Raw genomic sequence first — 14,394 nt, 5'->3', positions numbered from 1 at the left:
TTAAAAAGATAGGTCCTGCCATCCGAACTGGCGTCGAATTCACTCTCTATCAATGACTATCATAAGTGTCAGAATTTGACCTTAATGAAAAAATGATTTGATTTTGTATGTTTTGTTTAAACGCAACGACGACCGAACTAATTAGACAGCCCAAATTATGTCCCTTGACAACTAAGACTACCTTTTTTCATCATCAAAAAACGCGAGCAGCACCGCGCATAGTCATAAACTACCTCATAAACAACAAAAAATCCATTTGCGATTTCATTCCCGCAGCCTCAAGGCATACAAACATTTACGCAAAGCTAGACTACAAAAAGGCTATCTGGAAAGCTGTAAAAACGTTTTTAACGGCAAAGGAAGCTGAACTATAAAGAATCCTTTATACCATTAGTTTGTTTTATTTATGACGACGATAACAAACACGTTCCAACACTTACGATTTATTGTCAAAGAAATCTTTTTGTTTCTTTAAGAGTAGTAGAGTGATGTGTGAACTTTTTTATATTTTATTTAGATGTCAATCGGATGTTTGGAGAGGAAATCAGTAAAGGTGAATCTGAAATATCTCGTAAAAATCCTATGGACTTTAAATAAATTGTATTTGAATAAAAAACAAAAGAAATGTTTCTCAAGTACGAAAAAAAATTATACTGTTTATTTATTATAAATAACATACCCTCCAGTTATTTTTATCTTTCGAGTCCGATTTCAAAGAGATTAATGAAGTGAAACACATAAAAAAGATGTATTTAATTATATTTATCCTCTTTCGTTAAAATTCAGCGCAGCCTCCCCTAATGACTTAATTGACCTCCAGTTAATAGCGTGTTCGAATTTTAAATTTCTTGTTTTTCTTTTTTATAGAGAACGGAATTGCGGCGTGTCAGATTACGGCAGAACAAAAAATAAATATTTTTCTTCCTCATTTTGACACTGAAAACTGCTGATCGTGCTTCCGATAATTAAAATTAACCTGATTTTAATTACCTGTTAAGCTACGCATAATAGTATTTTTCATTTCTCTAATAACTGTATTTCAAATTAAATTGCCAATATTTATAAGTTAACCGGACGGAGACTTGATTTCAGTGGTCAAACCTAAAACAGCACTTGAAGTAGAATAAAAATTAAAAATCTAAACCAACATACCAGAGAGCAATAACTTTAAAGAGTAAACTAGCACCTAATCATCGTATCACACAGTAAACTAACAATCTGTATATTTATAGATGTCCGTGGGAGGGCGCAGGTTGAAGCAATTTCCCGCTTGATGTGACCGTCTACATACATAACGTACAGTGCGGTTGCACTACATGCGGGCTTTATCTCACCGCTACGATGTAAGGCGATTGTTGTATTATAGGATTGTGTATTTATTGTTGAATATTATTATTCAGGTTTGGCAAGAAAGTTAAGTTTGGTAAAAAGTTAAATAAAGTAAAAAAATCGGATCACAGCTAATTGACTGACTATTCCTACAGCGGCAATTCTGTGAAAAAAGCAAGCGTTTAAAAAGCTTCTTTTGTTTCGCTTTGTTACGACTACTAGGACCTATTTTTCCCCAGTACTACTACTAAGTATTGTGGAAAAAGTTATTGGAAACTTAATGGTATGTTTGTGTTAAATTTTATGGAAGTCGATTCTGTCATTTGGCTTCGAAAGCGTAACGGACTACGCAGATTTTCGCATTTCTAATATTCGAATGGATGCAGCTTTAATACATACCTATCAACACCCCCATTATTTGCTGTAACATACCGCTTTTTTCAGTCTCTTAGATCTTTTTGTATATGTCCAGCCTTGAGCATACTCAAGCATTTTAAAATAAACCTATTTCCATTATTCAAGGCATACAAATGGCAGTACATAGCGAGTATTACTAAAACGTCTTGTGAGACCCTAATCTTTGTGAGCGCGATACGTGACGGTCTGGAATTGAAAACCTACACGCTATCAATTTTAAACAGCTTCGCTCTTTAAGATGTATGTACGTTACTATGTCACACTACGATAGCTATTTACTGTGTTACAAAAATGTAAAAGACTGTAAGTACTTATTTTAAACTTTTTGTTATTTGGTCAACGCGAATAGTTTTAATCGTTATGATCTTGTTTTATGGTGAAACGTTGGCGTGCAGAGGGTGCTGGTGGACAAACTCATTTACAGTGACGGAAGGATCTAGTAAATTGTTTAACAACTTTACAGTGTGGCAATAGTTGCCTGAAAGTACTATATGTATACTAATAATTATCATAAGAATAAAAATAATATAATCAAAGGTCACGGAATATTTATGGAGGCAGTCTCTATATACATCGGTTTCTCGAATATTAATGCGAAAGTTACTGTCTGTGCGTTTACAAAAGAATGCATTGTCTCTTACACTCTGATATTCTTCGTGTTAAAAATCATACAGACACATAGACTCTGTAACAGTTAATAAAAATCTAATGTAAAACTGTATCACATTCAATTTACAATATCAACACTAACCAGACTTTTGTTCAAAACGATTTCATAACATTTATTTACTAAGTTTAGTAAGTAAATCTTGTACAGGGTGTTCCGTAACCCCCACTTCTTGCCTAAGAATAGACGTACAATCATTTCAAGGGGCACCTACTTGGCAAAACAAATCACACTATTTTATTCTTTAAACTTAAGACATAAGGGTGAATTTTCTGTGAATGTTTCGAGCCTGGTGATTGCAAACATAGGTGGGTAGTGTAGGTGTCCCGATCTTCAATTTTCACGGGTAATTGAAAGTCCTCCAGTGTGTATGAGTAAAGGTTGTTGAGATAACAATGTTAGTTCGTTCTAAGGAAATAACACGAATAGTTTGTACGTGAACGTGTTTTTAATTGGGGTTATTTGAAAACTAGGTTGGATATTAGATTTTGTAAATTGTTGAAATTGCTTCGGAGCATCTATGACCATTTTTGCACAGATTTCAAGTCTTTCAAAAGTTCTTTTGTTCTAGAATATGAATTTTAGTAGTGAAACTCATGACGTTTTCACTTGCGTAGAAAAAAAAAAGTATACTTATTATTATTTTTACCATAACGGGGAACTAGGCATGATATTTGGTGTGAAAATAGAATGACGATATTAAATAGAAATAGTAATAGATATACTCCTTTTTATCATGCTTTATAAGTATGATGACATAAAAGGCACGTGGTTTGCGACTTGCCCGCATAAGATCCGGTCATAACGAGACCCAACTGGTAACAAAATAATTTGGCCTACTGTCTTCAATTTAGGCATACTTTAATTCGCAGTTACCGTTATTGCATAAACGAGTTTTTTTAATCGTCTCTTGCGCCACCGCGACCAATTGTAAGTGAAAGTGCTCCAGTTTATGTACAATGTAATGTTGTATTTAAAGTGTACAGTCACCAGCTCCGACAGCCGTGATCGTCTAGTGGTTAGGACCCTACGTTGTGGCCGTAGTAACCCAGGTTCGAATCCTGGTCACGGCAGTGTTACACTGTCGCGGCGGAGCACATTTTTTATTTTGGTACGTTCACGTGCATAATGTTGCAATACATAAAATGTAATCAATTATTAATATTACTTGTCCACGTCATCCCACTGCTGGGCAAAGCCCTCCTCCATAGTTATTTACATATCTCAGGCGGTTTTCGATAAATGCGTCTAATTCGGCTCATTATCTCTTATTTGAGGCTTTTCATGATTGCAAATTGTTACACAGGATATTTTATTAACTGACCCTAAGTAAAGAAAGTCTTTATGGCTATGTCCTAGCTTCAGAGAATTTCCGACATCTGGCGTTTTATACTGGTAGTTCATGCATAATGTGCATTTGTATTCGTGCCCCACACCCTGTACAGTCACCTGGGTGTAATGATGATGTTTCACTTACTAAAGCTATGGAGTTTAGTTTGAAAATGGATGTACAGATGCTGAAGTGCCTTAAGATTCTAAGAGTATATTCTGTAGATAAATGCAATGACCTACAGATATTGCAAAATTAGAGACCAAAGGAGCAAATATATAAAATATATATGTAACTAACAAATGCCTCTCAAACTTTGTCTGATTGTAAGGAGAGTCTGTTGTTTGCATGTTTGTATAAAAATCTGCGTAAATTTCAATCAGTACAGGAGGATATTCAAATGTATGCATATATTTTTTTTTATAAAACCTGCTCTCGCAAAAAGATTTAGCACATGATTGGCAACATTTATAATTCTATTCATCCAACAAACAGGGTTACCCAACCTTTTTAATCCCCAATTAAAACGTGAACCATTAATTCCATCATTTAGGAAGACACACAAAAATGAACAAGTCAAACTGGCTTTGATGTTGATTTCAAACACGCCATAAATGTCACCGCTTTGTAACCCCTGACCCAGTTGTGACGCAAGTAAACATCCGTATACATTAGACACAGGTTCTTTGCTGTTAAGGTAGTTCATGAAAAAGGGCGGAATGTGCGGTGTTTTGAATAAAATTGTCGGGGTCTTACAATGTCTTAATACCAAATTTCCTTGAGATTTGGTGTTTTTTTGTATTGATGTGGTTGTCTTGGCAAAACTTTATAAGAAAATAGTTCCAGTTGGTAACCTTCTTCCCAATAGGGGTAGGCAGAGACCAAAAATCGCCACTTGGTACGATCCTTATAATCTTTTCTTGCCTCATTTACATCCATGCACCCTGTGATACAAGACCGCCGGTTGCGAGTACTCTTATGTGTAGTATAGCAGTGTTGTTAGGATTGTCTACCAATTGTCAAGGAAATAATACCATTAGTTGTGTTTTAAAATTCACTTGAATAAGCATGTATAAGGAGCTTTCTGGAGATTTTCAGCTCTGAAAAATATGTTGTCAGACTTTATACGGAACTGACAAAGGTAATGTTATAAATTACATCTTTGTTTCCATATTTGATTGGCGGTTTTTCTTCTTTCTCTTTGAGTTTAAAGGGGTTTTATTCCGCTCTGAATACTAGAGTAACTCGAGAACTTTTGGATTTTCTGTTCGTTTAAAAAGTGAAGCTTTGTCGTCAAATATAAATAATATATCTTGTAGTAGTAATGTGAAGAAGTAGTTATTGACTATATAGCTTTTATTCCAAAATTATAATGAAAAAAGGCATAATCTTTAGTAAATCGTTGGCTTTACGTTTTCATAAAAAAGATAATTTAAAAGTTAATTACTAACCCACATAACTACAACTAATCACTATGCACTCATTTCCCTGCATAGTTATCGGTGGCCATAAAACCAGATCGTAAAACTGCACTAACTACTACGTAGGTACGTCTGTTAGGAGCGTTTTATTTGCGCGCACTTAATGGCCACACCGTAGCCTGATGGACTGCGTTTGTTTTTATGTACAAGTCCTTTTTGCGTTTGAGTGCTCTGTTGACCTATACAAGTAAAAGGACTAGTTTTTATAGTACTTTAAGGTGATTGAAGCCGTAAATGCGCTAATTGAACAGGAAATCTCTAGTATACGATAAGGTAATTATTCCGTTAGGAGCGATTTTTAATTACTGACTATTCTAGGAGCGATGCACTTGCGCATAGGATTATACTATACCTAAGTTTACGAGTATTAGTATTTTACTGTTTGTTTGTTTGTCGTATGGTTAGTGGTCAACCTAGTGTCAAAGTTGTTCAAGCCGCCCGAGAGGCCTTTGACGTGGCTTAACGACTGTTATCTTAGTAGACAACAACTGGGACCGACTTTTACCGTGCCCTCCGAAGCACGGAGACGTCCAGTTCAAATACCACTATGCGGTCACCCAACTATGGAATGACTGCGCCAATGGTTGCTTAACCCACAGATTGTTTACCGACCGGTGTGCTCAACTGGCTATGGGCGCCTCAATTTCTAAATAAAGCAGTATTTTACTACTTTAATTAGAGTTGATTGTGTATTTTAAATGAGTAAACTGGTATTTTGAAATATAACCTTCATTAACAGGATAGGATTCAAATACAGGATTCATCGGAATGATGCATTTTCAACGGTCAATGCCATCTAGAGAGTTATCGTTAAACTAAATCGAACCAACTTTATTAAGAAATCGCTTTCGTAACAGTAATCGATAAGAGAAAGTGCTCTTATTTCGGTAGTTGGACAAAACTGACCGAAAATTTTGTCGCTTATATCACCAGCTCCGACAGCCGTGATCGTCTAGTGGTTAGGACCCTACGTTGTGGCCGTAGTAACCCAGGTTCGAATCCTGGTCACGGCAGTGTTACACTGTCGCGGCGGAGCATATCTTTTGGATATTTGAAAAGGTACTTTGAGGAGTAATCTCGGTGATTCAGAGGTAGATTAGAAAAATAAACTTCAAGATTGTTTTTAATATAGGTACGGCTTTTCTATTTGATAAACGTTTTAACTCGACAGTTAAAAGGTACTCACCTCGAGAGTTAATCTATCAAATTTTGCTTAAAAAGAATCTTGAGTTATACTATACCTCTATAGGCTCTATGAACCTGTCATAGAGTTAATAAATTTTACAACCAATTTTTGAAACAAGCATAAAAGTAGTATTTTTAAAAAGCATTTAAGTAAAATAATAAAAGTAGTCGTGTCGTTTGTAACACTACGTGATACTTGAAACACGAACGAGCTTATATTAACCGTGGATTTTCATGTAAACACTTTTAGTACAAATATTTGTACTTCTAATATCGCGTCGTAAAATTTTACACTTATGTAGTAAAGTGAGACTGATTTATAAGCTTGAAAGCGTTGTTGCTTTTATTAGTCGTGAGTTTGTTCTATTAATGGTGAAAAAGGAGTTTTCCCTAATCCGAAGTGTCTTGTATGTTATGGAAATAGGGAGGATATGTGATTTCAACTTAATGAGACTAAGCTAGAATGTAGTAGATAGATATAAACCCTATACAAAGGTCCAATCAAATTGATAATATAGTTAACATTTGAAAAAATGACGCGGTTCTGCGGCCATAGCTAGTTACGATGTAACTTTGATGACTAAGTTATAAGCAAAATATCAATACCGGTAAATGGTAGTATGGTAAGTTGATTCAGAAGCTATGTAGTCTTGCAATTTATGCGGCAATCTATAAACCGACAGATTCCAAAATTATCCTTACAAAATAATAATATTTACTCCCTAGAAATAATTAATTGGGAAAGCATCAAATTTTATTTTCGTTTTTTTTTGTACCTCGTATCCAATATTTATTCTGATTACAAAATGCCAGGATATTTTTGCGCTGCGAGAGTTTTTAAAAAAGGATACTAATCCACATTTGATAAAAATAAATTCGTACAGAATATACTGCTATAAATAAAACCTATTTCAAGTCTAACACAAAAACGGGTGGCCATAATCCATGCAAAGCAAACAATTACTCGTACAAATATTTGCGTGGCTTCGCCGCTCGATCAATTTGTGAGTACGACCTCGAACCCTCAAAATAGCGGTGTTGACAATCAAATGGAAACTTTTTTCTTTTACTGTGTAAATCTAAAATGCTTGCAGAATTAATATTATAATAAGTAATATCAATAATAAAAACCCATTCATGTCCCGTTGCTGGGCAAGGGTGTCTTCCCGCAATGATGAGTTAGGCATTGAGTCCACGTAAAACAACGAATAAAAAAAAACTGGTATATCTTGCGGCCCAGAACCATTTGCAAAGATTCCCATAACCAACCTCGAATTGAACCGACTATCTCTGTGCATAATAAGAGCAATGAGGTGACCAGTTTGACCACTGCACCACTAACGACTTCGTAGTATACCGACTGCGTTAACAACTCTTGCGTGCTTTGCTTGTGACGAATTTGTTGTGAAAGTACTCTGAATTTTGTTAAATACGATATCGCGTTTTGCACATTTAAACACCAGCTCCGACAGCCGTGATCGTCTAGTGGTTAGGACCCTACGTTGTGGCCGTAGTAACCCAGGTTCGAATCCTGGTCACGGCAGTGTTACACTGTCGCGGCGGAGCATATCTTTTGGAAATGTATCCGTATTTTCTTTGCAATTTAATAACTACAATAAATTATATCTCTGTTTCCTTTAAGAAATCTTTGTTTTTCTTTAAGCTTTGCCATCATGTGGGGAGCAAATTTTATATGTAAAATTGAACGCTACAAGTAAAGAATTTTCACCAAATCAAACGCTTTTGTTACTTTTGTAAAAACAATACCAAACGAAATTCCTACACCTTTTCCATTTCTTCAATCAGAGAGCCTACATAATTGATTCTATGCAACTCATTACTATGCAATTTTGATGGTTACCCATGAAGTTCTTGACGGGGGAAACTCACCGTAATCTATTGACCAGCCCGTACAGAAGCTACTACGTCACAATCAACCCAATTAATTACGTTACATGAGTATGAATGGCAACTCTTGCGCCACCGCGATAGTTGTGAAAGTGCTCCAGTTTGTATACAATGTAATGCTGTATTTAAAGTGTACAGTCACCAGCTCCGACAGCCGTGATCGTCTAGTGGTTAGGACCCTACGTTGTGGCCGTAGTAACCCAGGTTCGAATCCTGGTCACGGCAGTGTTACACTGTCGCGGCGGAGCATCTTTTTTGTTTTGTCTACTTGCTACGGCGTAGCAGAACTCGTAGACAAACTACGGCGCTACGCTATTGTTTTACGACACTCCTGTCTTTCGATCTATGAGACCAATTTTTTAATTTTTAGAAAAAAATATTATTTTGTAATTACATTAGGTACTCACGTTAGATAGTAGATAGTATACTATAACGTGTTAATTGCGTTTAAATAGCTAACATTTTAAACTTTACTCTGGAAATATCTACTCTATCTAGATCTCACCCACGCACATTTTCTACCGAAGATCAACTCTAACAATATTATCAGAATATTAGAAGCTGAACCTGGTTATAATTTTGCCAATTAACCTTTGAAATATTCGCAAGAATTATTCATTCTACCTTCAATTCAATTATTAAACTATACACAATGTTTAACTTCGATGTTCTAATATAAAATGCACAAGAAATACAAGGTATATTTTCAAAGCATACATTTTGCACACGCCGTGAGAGCGTTAAAATTTAAAAGCTTTTCACTTTGCTCGCCTTGGATCGACGGATTAACTAGGTAAATCACGACGAACACGGAAAATAGCGAAAAAATATAACGCTCCTTGTAAAAAATATACGTTCAAAGCTGATATTTATTATTCCTACCATTATAGACTACGAAAGCAAATTGCATTTTGATTTATAGCAAAAATGCATGCGACACTATGTATAAAATGATTTATTTTCGATAAAACTAAGTAAAAGAAAGATGGCTACTGTATTATTTTAGACCATGGATGCAAGAGATAGATTTTTGAAACCTCGCCCTCTAGTACCTCAATAATAATTCTAAAGCTGCCTTAGTCCCTAAATAAAAACAATTCCTTTTTTATTGTATATGTAACTTTCAATTATTATAATTCTGTTCAAATAATCAAGCACACAGTCAAATTGCCAGTTGCATTATTCCATTTTTTTTTGTTCGAAGACAACTGTTGTAACGAGTTCTTCCTGGAGTGAAGAACTGGGGAGTGCTGAGGAGTGCTCTCAATACCAACTAAGAGTGGATTCTTCAATATTTGAAAGTGCTTATTATAAGTTGGTAACTCAAGTTCGAGATTTGAGTTCACTTTATAAGGGTTGCAAAAAAATCCTGTCAGTGCTTGCAGAATCAAAATTCTATTGTTTCTTTTTCGTTTTGCTCCTCGTTCTTTGAATATGTATTTTTTTTCTGCATGGGGCTTTTCTTAAATTATTTCTAATACCTTATAAACCCCACCAGTTCAAGTTAGTCAATGTTATGGCCTAGTATTATCTGCTTTATTCATGATGAAAATGCAATGTGAGGAATTATTTGACGCGACTTCAGTACTTCAAAGCCTATGCTGCAATTATTGTTTGTGTCGTCATACATTACCTATAATAATGTTAAAAAAATATTTATATTATTTTGCTGTTGGCCTGTTATTTTGTTGTAGGCCACAAGGGTGAAAATAGGCTCTAAATGTTGCAAAAAATGTGCTCCGCCGCGACAGTGTAACACTGCCGTGACCAGGATTCGAACCTGGGTTACTACGGCCACAACGTAGGGTCCTAACCACTAGACGATCACGGCTGTCGGAGCTGGTGTTTACAGCACCAAATTTCGCGTTTATATTCACTGTGCTGCACTTAATTGACCACTTTCACGCATGACTGAACTTGTTTTATGCAACTTTCTTGTGCAATAAAGAGTTTAATTGTTGTCGAAGTTATAAGAACGATTAATTCAGTTTACAATGAAACAGCTCCGACAGCCGTGATCGTCTAGTGGTTAGGACCCTACGTTGTGGCCGTAGTAACCCAGGTTCGAATCCTGGTCACGGCAGTGTTACACTGTCGCGGCGGAGCATCTCTTTTATTACTTTATTGTGATTTTAGGGCAGTCGCCTTTGGGTAATATACATTTGAAAATCAGTGCTTCGGTGGATCTCAGAACACATTGCCTTTTACTTCTTTTTTTTATTAGAACCTTGAAACATTAATTTATCCTTCTGCAGTATACCTTTTTAAATTATTGAAATTTGTCTATGGTCTCTGAGCAATAAGAAACCAGTGTGACCATTTGGTTAAGGTAAAGCGATAGGTAGTTCTTTTAATTACTAAAGTTATACCTAATTTACACATAAGAACCATCTTTGTGCACACGAAAGTAAAGAAAACGATAGAAAAAGTTATGCTCCGCCGCGACAGTGTAACACTGCCGTGACCAGGATTCGAACCTGGGTTACTACGGCCACAACGTAGGGTCCTAACCACTAGACGATCACGGCTGTCGGAGCTGGTGACTGTAGAACTCAAACAAAATATCGCATTTAACAAAATTCAAGTACTTTCACAATAAATTCGTAACAGCATGCGCAAGAGTTGACTTACTTAACAATGAACTTGTTGAGGTAGGTTAGTAACATTTTAGCAAGTCGCTGCCTTTGCTTTAACATTGAAGTGCTGCAAAATGTAGTTTCTTGCTAGCTCTTCTCATATGACTCCCCCTTTCCGAGTTAGTGGTAGAGACAGTAATTTTTATAACTAACATAAATGTCAACATTTGTCAGAAATAAACATTAATGAATGATTCGATATAGATTTCTACAAAAAAGCCTTCTTCAGGTAGCGAAAACTATACTACGGCTTCGTGAATTTTGCTACTCCATTCTTTATTTTGAGAATTACTAATCTAAAATATTTTTATTTTATATCGTAAACGAAACTAACTAAGTACAATGCCTAGTAAAAATAAATCTAGAGCCAAATTTTGTGACGCTGTATGCGTCACAAAATCTCTTCAAATTCAAGTCAAGAAGAAGAAACGGCAAGGAACTCACGTTTATGAAATATTCCGGCTGAACAGAACTTCAAAACATGTACTCAGACATCATTTATAATTGCCCAACAGTTTAAAATATCCGTCAAGCTTCTTGTGGAGGTAACTATCATTTAGCTTTTGTAAGGTTGATAATCACGTTCCTATACTATTTGATCCTAAAATCAAAACAAATCAATAAAAAGATACGCTCCGCCGCGACAGTGCTCACACTGCCGTGACCAGGATTCGAACCTGGGTTACTACGGCCACAACGTAGGGTCCTAACCACTAGACGATCACGGCTGTCGGAGCTGGTGACTGTATACTTTAAATACAACATTACATTGTACACAAACTGGAGCACTTTCATAACTACCTCGGTGGCGCAAGAGTTGACGTCGGTATAACGTAATTTCATTGATAAGTTTGTGACGTAGTGGTCATTGAGTCGGCTACCAACAAGGTCAAGCAACGTCTATACAATCAAGATTACGATTGGTGACCATTTTTAGTTTTTTTAATTGTTGGTGCACGTTAATACGAATTTCGTAACATACACCACTTAACGTTAACTTCGTCTTTAACCTGTGCCCAGAACTCTTTAGTATGACTTGACTTATCAAAGTATCCAGTGTGTTCTAATTTATAACTGATAGCGCCTAAGGTTAAATCACTATGACACTAGTATCACTCCATGTGCTAGATTACTTCACATCAAAAGTTGTTTGCATAATTGCATAGTTATTTTAGATCTGCTACTGTACGTACTATTTTTGGTTTGTATACATTTTAAGATGCCACAAAAATAACTTTTCAGATACAAAATAGTCTTACAGAAAAAGATAACTGAAAAAAATATAAGTCAACATTTTATCGCTATCGTTTGTCTACGAGTCCTGCTACGTCGTAGCAAGTAAACGTAGATAAACAAAAAGGTATGCTCCGCCGCGACAGTGTAACACTGCCGTGACCAGGATTCGAACCTGGGTTACTACGGCCACAACGTAGGGTCCTAACCACTAGACGATCACGGCTGTCGGAGCTGGTGACGGTACACATTAAACACAAGACTACATTGTACACAAACTGGAGCACTTTCACAACTACCGCGGTGGCGCAAGAGTAGTCATCGATATAACGAAATTTCATTGACAGACTTATGAAGTAGCTGCATAGTTGTCATTGAGCCAGCCATCGACAAGGTCAAGGAACTTTACTGCTGTCATAATTATGATGGGCGACCAATATTTTCCGGAGCAAGATAATGTGACTCTCTCAATATAGAACGTCAATCTCTCTTCTAGCGTGGACCTAGGAACCATTACTAAGTTCAGTGAAGGGGTAGTCATTATGTGTGAATTTGTCGACATTTGCGCTAAAGGCAAATGCTAGGACGCTAGAATGACTTGTTAAAAATTCCATTCTTTGAGATCTTACATTTTTGTGTAATTTAAACCTGATTTGGTCTATCATACGTATCGTGATTTTTCACTCCACAAATAATTTATAATTCATTTGAAAATACATATATTTTAAATAGTAAAGAAAATGCGGGACGGAACCATCTAACATTATTTATTGGCCGCCGTAGTTTGTCTACGAATCCTGCTACGTCGTAGCACGTAGAAGTAGGCAAAGCAAAAAAATGTGCTCCGCCGCGACAGTGTAACACTGCCGTGACCAGGATTCGAACCTGGGTTACTACGGCCACAACGTAGGGTCCTAACCACTAGACGATCACGGCTGTCGGAGCTGGTGACGGTACACATTAAACACAAGACTACATTGTACACAAACTGGAGCACTTTCACAACTACCGCGGTGGCGCAAGAGTAGTCATCGATATAACGAAATTTCATTGACAGACTTATGAAGTAGCTGCATAGTTGTCATTGAGCCAGCCATCGACAAGGTCAAGGAACTTTACTGCTGTCATAATTATGATGGGCGACCAATATTTTCCGGAGCAAGATAATGTGACTCTCTCAATATAGAACGTCAATCTCTCTTCTAGCGTGGACCTAGGAACCATTACTAAGTTCAGTGAAGGGGTAGTCATTATGTGTGAATTTGTCGACATTTGCGCTAAAGGCAAATGCTAGGACGCTAGAATGACTTGTTAAAAATTCCATTCTTTGAGATCTTACATTTTTGTGTAATTTAAACCTGATTTGGTCTATCATACGTATCGTGATTTTTCACTCCACAAATAATTTATAATTCATTTGAAAATACATATATTTTAAATAGTAAAGAAAATGCGGGACGGAACCATCTAACATTATTTATTGGCCGCCGTAGTTTGTCTACGAATCCTGCTACGTCGTAGCACGTAGAAGTAGGCAAAGCAAAAAAATGTGCTCCGCCGCGACAGTGTAACACTGCCGTGACCAGGATTCGAACCTGGGTTACTACGGCCACAACGTAGGGTCCTAACCACTAGACGATCACGGCTGTCGGAGCTGGTGACGGTACACTTTAAATACAACATTACATTGTACACAAACTGGAGCACTTTCACAACTACCGCGGTGGCGCAAGAGTTGACGTTGATAAAGCAGTTATAAAAACATAAATTATACGCCTCGATGAGATCACTTAACGTTACTTTTAAGTATTTTAGACACAATATCTAATTTTTAATTTTGTGCATCTTACGTGGCATAACATTTTCTTTGTAGGCTAACTTTTTATAATGCTTTTTATAATGCCACCCCTTTTATGCCCGAAAGTGTAGGTAGAAGTTACACACACAAGTTTTACTGGGCACGTCACCATACAGACCTACTATTAAAAATTGTGTAGCATTCTTCCAAAAGAAATTCCAAGATAATAACAGTCCCACTCGGAAATGATACCAGTAACTACGAGATTGGTAGTCGCGTACACTATCGCTCGCATAGCAGAGGCAATCTCATTCGTAAAAAAAATGTTCCTCAATAATTCCTAAACAGAGAAATGTTTTTTTCACTTTGAAATATTTACTTGTCTGCTTCATTAAACACAGTTGCAAAGA

General features: G+C 36.5%; 11 non-coding genes across 11 annotated transcripts; 5 read left to right on the top strand and 6 right to left on the bottom strand.

Annotated features, from left to right (window-relative positions):
- The first annotated feature begins 3,414 nt into the window (after positions 1-3,414).
- TRNAH-GUG (transfer RNA histidin (anticodon GUG)) lies at positions 3,415-3,486 on the top strand. The gene has a single exon. It is a non-coding gene; the product is annotated as a tRNA-His (tRNA).
- Positions 3,487-6,165: 2,679 nt separating this feature from the next.
- Positions 6,166-6,237, top strand: TRNAH-GUG (transfer RNA histidin (anticodon GUG)). Its single transcript has one exon. It is a non-coding gene; the product is annotated as a tRNA-His (tRNA).
- A 1,643-nt stretch (positions 6,238-7,880) lies between these two features.
- Positions 7,881-7,952, top strand: TRNAH-GUG (transfer RNA histidin (anticodon GUG)). The gene has a single exon. It is a non-coding gene; the product is annotated as a tRNA-His (tRNA).
- Positions 7,953-8,470: 518 nt separating this feature from the next.
- On the top strand, positions 8,471-8,542 carry TRNAH-GUG (transfer RNA histidin (anticodon GUG)). Its single transcript has one exon. It is a non-coding gene; the product is annotated as a tRNA-His (tRNA).
- A 1,534-nt stretch (positions 8,543-10,076) lies between these two features.
- TRNAH-GUG (transfer RNA histidin (anticodon GUG)) lies at positions 10,077-10,148 on the bottom strand. Its single transcript has one exon. It is a non-coding gene; the product is annotated as a tRNA-His (tRNA).
- A 180-nt stretch (positions 10,149-10,328) lies between these two features.
- On the top strand, positions 10,329-10,400 carry TRNAH-GUG (transfer RNA histidin (anticodon GUG)). Its single transcript has one exon. It is a non-coding gene; the product is annotated as a tRNA-His (tRNA).
- Positions 10,401-10,773: 373 nt separating this feature from the next.
- Positions 10,774-10,845, bottom strand: TRNAH-GUG (transfer RNA histidin (anticodon GUG)). The gene has a single exon. It is a non-coding gene; the product is annotated as a tRNA-His (tRNA).
- Positions 10,846-11,609: 764 nt separating this feature from the next.
- Positions 11,610-11,681, bottom strand: TRNAH-GUG (transfer RNA histidin (anticodon GUG)). The gene has a single exon. It is a non-coding gene; the product is annotated as a tRNA-His (tRNA).
- A 659-nt stretch (positions 11,682-12,340) lies between these two features.
- TRNAH-GUG (transfer RNA histidin (anticodon GUG)) lies at positions 12,341-12,412 on the bottom strand. The gene has a single exon. It is a non-coding gene; the product is annotated as a tRNA-His (tRNA).
- A 638-nt stretch (positions 12,413-13,050) lies between these two features.
- TRNAH-GUG (transfer RNA histidin (anticodon GUG)) lies at positions 13,051-13,122 on the bottom strand. Its single transcript has one exon. It is a non-coding gene; the product is annotated as a tRNA-His (tRNA).
- Positions 13,123-13,760: 638 nt separating this feature from the next.
- TRNAH-GUG (transfer RNA histidin (anticodon GUG)) lies at positions 13,761-13,832 on the bottom strand. Its single transcript has one exon. It is a non-coding gene; the product is annotated as a tRNA-His (tRNA).
- Positions 13,833-14,394: the final 562 nt, after the last annotated feature.

Source organism: Anticarsia gemmatalis, chromosome 1 (genome assembly GCF_050436995.1).
Source record: "Anticarsia gemmatalis isolate Benzon Research Colony breed Stoneville strain chromosome 1, ilAntGemm2 primary, whole genome shotgun sequence".
Taxonomy (NCBI): domain Eukaryota; kingdom Metazoa; phylum Arthropoda; class Insecta; order Lepidoptera; family Erebidae; genus Anticarsia; species Anticarsia gemmatalis.
This window is presented reverse-complemented; position numbering and strand designations above follow the sequence as displayed.